The following is a 5,402-nucleotide window of genomic DNA, read 5'->3' as shown; positions in this document are numbered from 1 at the left end:
CATCTTACTGAGATACTTTTTAAACCAATATAAATATGAGAAATCAACTGGGCAGCTTTAATTTAAATTTATTATTGTTATTTTGTTATTTGAGGTAAACAAAAAGCTAAATTGAAAGCTTGCAGCGATGTTTTTATCACTTCAGTTTGCCTTATAGGAACTTGTTAAACATAGAATTAAGTTGCTCTATCCACCAATTACTGAATTTATTTATTTATTTTAAAAGACTTATATAACCACCTATATTGTAACAATCACCCTGGGTGGTGCACAGAACAATAAAAACAACAAAAAATCTCAAACAGAATAAAAAATTGATTAAAACTCTATAAAAATACTGCTTGTTTAAGTAGGCACTGAAAAGCATTGGGCTGAGGAGGGGTCATAACACCATGGAAGAAGTTTTGAATTAAACATTAAAAAAAAACCCCTCTAAGTGCACAATTTTTCAGAATGAATATTGGAATGTATTTAGATTCTGTGTGAGGCAGGAGAAGGGGCAGTGGCAGAGGACGGGAGAGGGGAGGTCTCCTGCCTCACCTGGCAACAGAACATGCTGTGCCCCACCAGCTGCCTCATCTGGCGATGCACTGGCAGCAGAAGATAGGGCTCCTCTCCCCTGCCGCCTCCTCTTTTTTTTCCTTTTAACTTGGTTGGACTTACGAACAAAACGGACTTACAAACAGCCGCTTGGAATGTAATCTGTTTGTAAGTAGGGGACTATCTGTATGTAGCATAAGGGGCAGTTGAGCAAGAAGCAACTCTAAATGGCAAAATATAATGCCATTGTCCTGTGAGGTGTTTGGCTATTGTCTGCCTTTGTTTTGTGACTTCTTGCCAACTTCCAACATACAGATCTCTAAAAAGGGGCATAATCTTTTAGAGTTTTAAAAAAGTGGGAACTGCAGTGAGTGTAGTGATAGTGCAATTAATATGCAAAAGGATCAGAATTTTGCACCACCCACCTGGGAGGGTCTTGAGAGAGTTTGGGAGCTGCTTGTTTTTCATTTTGTCTTTTTAATACTATTAAATTAATCCTATGGCTTATGTACCTTTTTTGTTTATTGCTCAAAATTGTCAGGAAATATCACCTCTAGTTTTTGGTTGTCTGCCAGAAATTGCCATTTGACTGCAGATTTCAAAAGGCTCTGGAAACTGCAGAAGGGGAATGGGAAGTTGGGAACTCTGCATAATAGCTGGCCACCCTTGCTGCAAAAATTCATTTTCAAACATTTCATCCCTTTTTCTGAACAGTCGGCCATGTTTAGTGTAGTCAGCTGTTACTGCATTTGCAAATATGGAACAAAATACACAAACTCTCCAGTTCAGCTTATTTCAAATGTTTTAAATTTAAAACCTTACTTAAAATAATATCCAGCTTTGTTTATATAAAAAGTGTCTAGTTTCACTGTATTTCACTTTTTCACCTACCAGTGAACCAGTGTCTTCCTCTTAAGGGTGAAGACAGATCTAGATAGCAGCTAAACGTTAACATTTTTAAAATTGGAGAATCAGCCATAGTTTGTTTCTCTGTACCTAAAATCTTATATTCCATCCTAGGTGCAGCCAGTACCCATATATTTACCAGGTGCAGCCTACATAATTCAAATATCTGGAGCTTTCTTTCACATTTCATTATAAATGTATTTTATTTTCACACATATTCACACATAGCATTTGTGCAATTCCTGGATTGGCTGTACAATGATGTACTTGCATGCTTTCATTCCCACTGGTTAGCAGACTTAACATCTGGGTTTTCAGTGCAATAGGAATCTGCAAACACAGTTTGAAGCAAAACAATTATCACTTAAGGACAGGCTATTTCTCATTGGCTGGAACTCCCTAGTCACCCACTTCTTGGCTTGCTCCATTCTGTGTATCTTTTAAGTCACCATAATGTCATGGCATCCTGACACTGGACTTCTAGAATCAAAGGGATACCTTTGCTCTTCACTTTCCCAGAAACCCATGTATCTATTTTCATATCACTTCATTCACTTTCATATCAAAATGCAGGATGAAAGTAGGACAGGAACTGAGATGGGTGCTCGATGCTGTTTTGCACTGTCCCTGTTGATCTGCTGGAGGAAGTCCTGGTCAGTTTATCTGAAGTTCCAAGCATTAGTGGTGTAGACAGTGGCCAGGTGATTCAGAGGGTCTGGGGAGTGAAAAATGATGGTTAAGCCAGTAATGTAAAGATAGCTGTTATGTTAGCAGTAGTATATGTTGATAGTTGATGATTGTATTGCTATTAATGTCTTGATACTATGTTATAAGACTGCACATTACTTTGTCAGATAGGGACTCCTAAACATGCATCTCTTGTTTAAGGGTAAGAGAAGCATAACTCAGGAGAGGGATGTTTAATACTTAACTTGCCAAGACCTCCTTTAAATCCTTACTAGCCATCCTGCCATTTTTTTCTCCATCTGGTTCCAAGACCACATATAAATTCCCCTGGAATAAAAGGACCAGAATCAGCAGTTTACCTTCATCTAAAGGAAAAAGGACACTCAACTGAGGACAATAATCTTCACATTTTGAACAGAGAAGATAGGTGGTTTGAGAGAGGAGTGAAGGAATCCATTTATGCCAAAGTGGAAAAATCCTTCCCTCAATAGTGGTGGAGGCCTCAGACATATCTCCCATTTTTCATGCTACTCTTTCATCAGTCCCCAGGAAGATTAAGACCACTTCACAAGTTCACCAGGGAGGCAGCACTTAAGGACCCATCTGGGGATGAGTGAGGGATTAGGAGCAAGATATCCACATCCCAAAGACTCTATTAATCACATCTCCTATTGTCCCTTCAAGGAGCCCATCATGTTAGTGAGAAACGCAGCCACCCTGGTAGACATTTATGGGGTGCCCCCTAACCAACTTTCTAGACTGAAGAAGCTGCTTGGACAAGCAGCGAAACATATCAAATCAAAAGAAAAGAAGTCCAGTTGCCATGACTCAACCTCCAGATAATTCCACCTGGATGACTGAGAATCTTCATCAACAAACAAGCTGAAGTGACTTTTCTGCTCATAGATTCTTCCCTGATGCCACATACCCTGTATTTGCTCTCACAGAAGGAAGTAGTAAAATTGTACTTTCCCTCTCCAACCACAAGGTGGAAAACATACTCTAAGCTGTTCAGCTGCATGAATGTTCATAAATAATAAACTGGCTGTTTCCTCATTAGTGGGTTAAAACATCATCCTTTCATGGTGTGGCAATAGAAAGCTTTTCTTTGTTACTGTTACACTGGCACAGCAGTGATTGTACTATAAGATGCTATAAATCGCTAGCAAGGAAATAGCACAAGTGTCTATAGCACTGGTGAATTATTTCTGTATTCAGGCTCTCTCTTTCCTATAGCCACAAAATACAGTCCTATTTATTTTTAGTCAGATTTAAGTCCTGCTGGGCTTATCAGGGCTTGCTCCCAGATAAGAATGCACAGCAATGCAGTCTTAAAAGTACTAGATATTTATACATGGCAAAGATTGTTTTCAGTTAAAGGTGACAATGAAATCTTCTGAGCTCCAGCTAGAAAAATTAACTCTGAAGGTTCATACAGCTCACTTCCCTCAAAGTGGGAGGCAGTACCTGGAATTATGAAGGATTTCACAGCCACCTCCCTGTATTATTCCATCATGTTCTCTCATCCCCTTCCCCAACATCCCAAACCCACATTTTTTCTTATATTTACTGTGAAGCTCAAAAACTAGAGTCACAATTTTGAGATAGGAAATTATATACATTGATATAATAAACTACATTTTAGCCTTGTGTATTGTGTGATGCCAGCCCATCTAGTTGGTTTATAGTTGAATGTGCTGCACAGATCCAGAAAACTGAGTTAACAAAGCATGATTTAGTTAACTGTGAATAAGTGGGTTGTGTAGTCCTTGAGGACCTAGAGTAGAAACTTCCCTTTTAAATCTTCACTTTCCTTGAAGTGAAGATAGGTTTTCCCATTAAATCAGTTTCAGGTTCTGAAGATTCTATTCCATTCATTCAGCTATAGAATTCAGTTGAATTCCATTACTTCTGTGCATAGGCAATCTTTTTGCTCTTTACCATACCCTTCATTTTATACTATTTTCATAGGTATGTCTGAGTTAGCTTCTTAGTGGAAAGTAGCAGCCCATTTTGTTTCCCTTCTAAATGTATGTATAGCAGCTTATTCCAAGATCAGTTTGAATCACCTTCCCATAATTCCAGTAAGCAAACTCTAGGTTAGAGCCAGTTTGGTGTAGTGGTTAAGGCACTGAGCTAGAAACAGGGAGGCTATGAGTTCTAATCCCACCTTGGGCACAAAGTCATCTGGGTGACCTTGGGCTAGTCACTCTCAATCAGCCATGTGAAGGAGGCAGTGGCAAATCACTTCTGAAAAACCTTGCCAAGAAAACTGCAGGGACTTGTCCAGGCAGTTGCCAGGAGTCAACACTGACTCAAAGGCGTACACACAAACTCCAGATTGGGGAAGTCTGTGCTACAGTTGTTATAGCCTTATTCTAACTTGGCTATGCTAATTTGTAATAGGATAAATTACTGAGCTGTGTATTTGCATCTCTCTTCTAGTTGGTCACAACAATCTCTTTGACCTGGATATTCATAGTTCTAAGAAACTTACATTTTTAAAATACTATTAAGCATACTTTTCTAAAACATAAGTTTCCGTTTCCTCATTTTAACCTTGCAAGAACTCAGGCCCTTACCTGTTCTCCTATTGTGAGAATTTCTTCCTTTTAAGCTACTCTGGCTTTGCACCTTCCTCCTCCTCCAAGCAGAGACGAGGGGAATAGTACAGCAGTCTGCTAGTGCTATCTCCTTATTTTCTGTTTTGGAGTCCAGTGCAGCAAAGCCACCACTTCACATTCCAGAAGACTGAGAATATCGCAGCAACATGGCCAGAGGGCCATTCCAGCAGCATATATATCTCACTCTACTGATGTGTGGGATAAAGAATGCAGCTGTTCATTGTCTGAACCACATGCTATGATACTTAAAGCCTGGAATGATGGTCTAAATGGGGGATGGGGAGGATTAAAGAGAATGAGGCTTTTGTTCCTTTTCTGCCCATCAAATAATTGTGGGCCGCCAGTGAGTTCTATATTCCCAAGAAGGATATCTTTGAATGTATTTTACATGAAATATCTGTGCAATACTCATACAACTGAGTTGTGATTAATATTCATATAACTCAATTGTTGCAGAACCTGCCTGTGTGAATTCATCTGTCATTGAGCAAAAACCTTTTGGATGTGAGATTTTATCATTAGTGGTGGGCAAAAAAAGAAACGAGAGCTGGGAATATATGTATTTTCCTAGCATCATCTCAGAAAATATTCCATTACTTAACAATGAAGACACCAACAAGTAAAGGGAATTTTCCTTTTATTGAA

The 5,402-nt window shown here is 39.1% G+C and overlaps 1 long non-coding RNA gene across 1 annotated transcript; it reads right to left on the bottom strand.

Moving 5' to 3' along the window:
- Window positions 1-1,630: 1,630 nt before the first annotated feature.
- Window positions 1,631-4,940, bottom strand: LOC148216979 (uncharacterized). The gene is made up of 2 exons (XR_015794896.1): window positions 4,716-4,940; window positions 1,631-2,161 (listed from the first exon to the last, which is right to left on the bottom strand). It is a non-coding gene; the product is annotated as an uncharacterized LOC148216979 (long non-coding RNA).
- Between the last annotated feature and the right edge of the window lie 462 nt (window positions 4,941-5,402).

The sequence above is a fragment of the Python bivittatus genome, unplaced genomic scaffold (genome assembly GCF_059951505.1).
Source record: "Python bivittatus isolate LINGU-HERP-01145 unplaced genomic scaffold, Pbiv_v1 ctg000020_np1212, whole genome shotgun sequence".
Taxonomy (NCBI): Eukaryota; Metazoa; Chordata; class Lepidosauria; order Squamata; family Pythonidae; genus Python; species Python bivittatus.
This window is presented reverse-complemented; position numbering and strand designations above follow the sequence as displayed.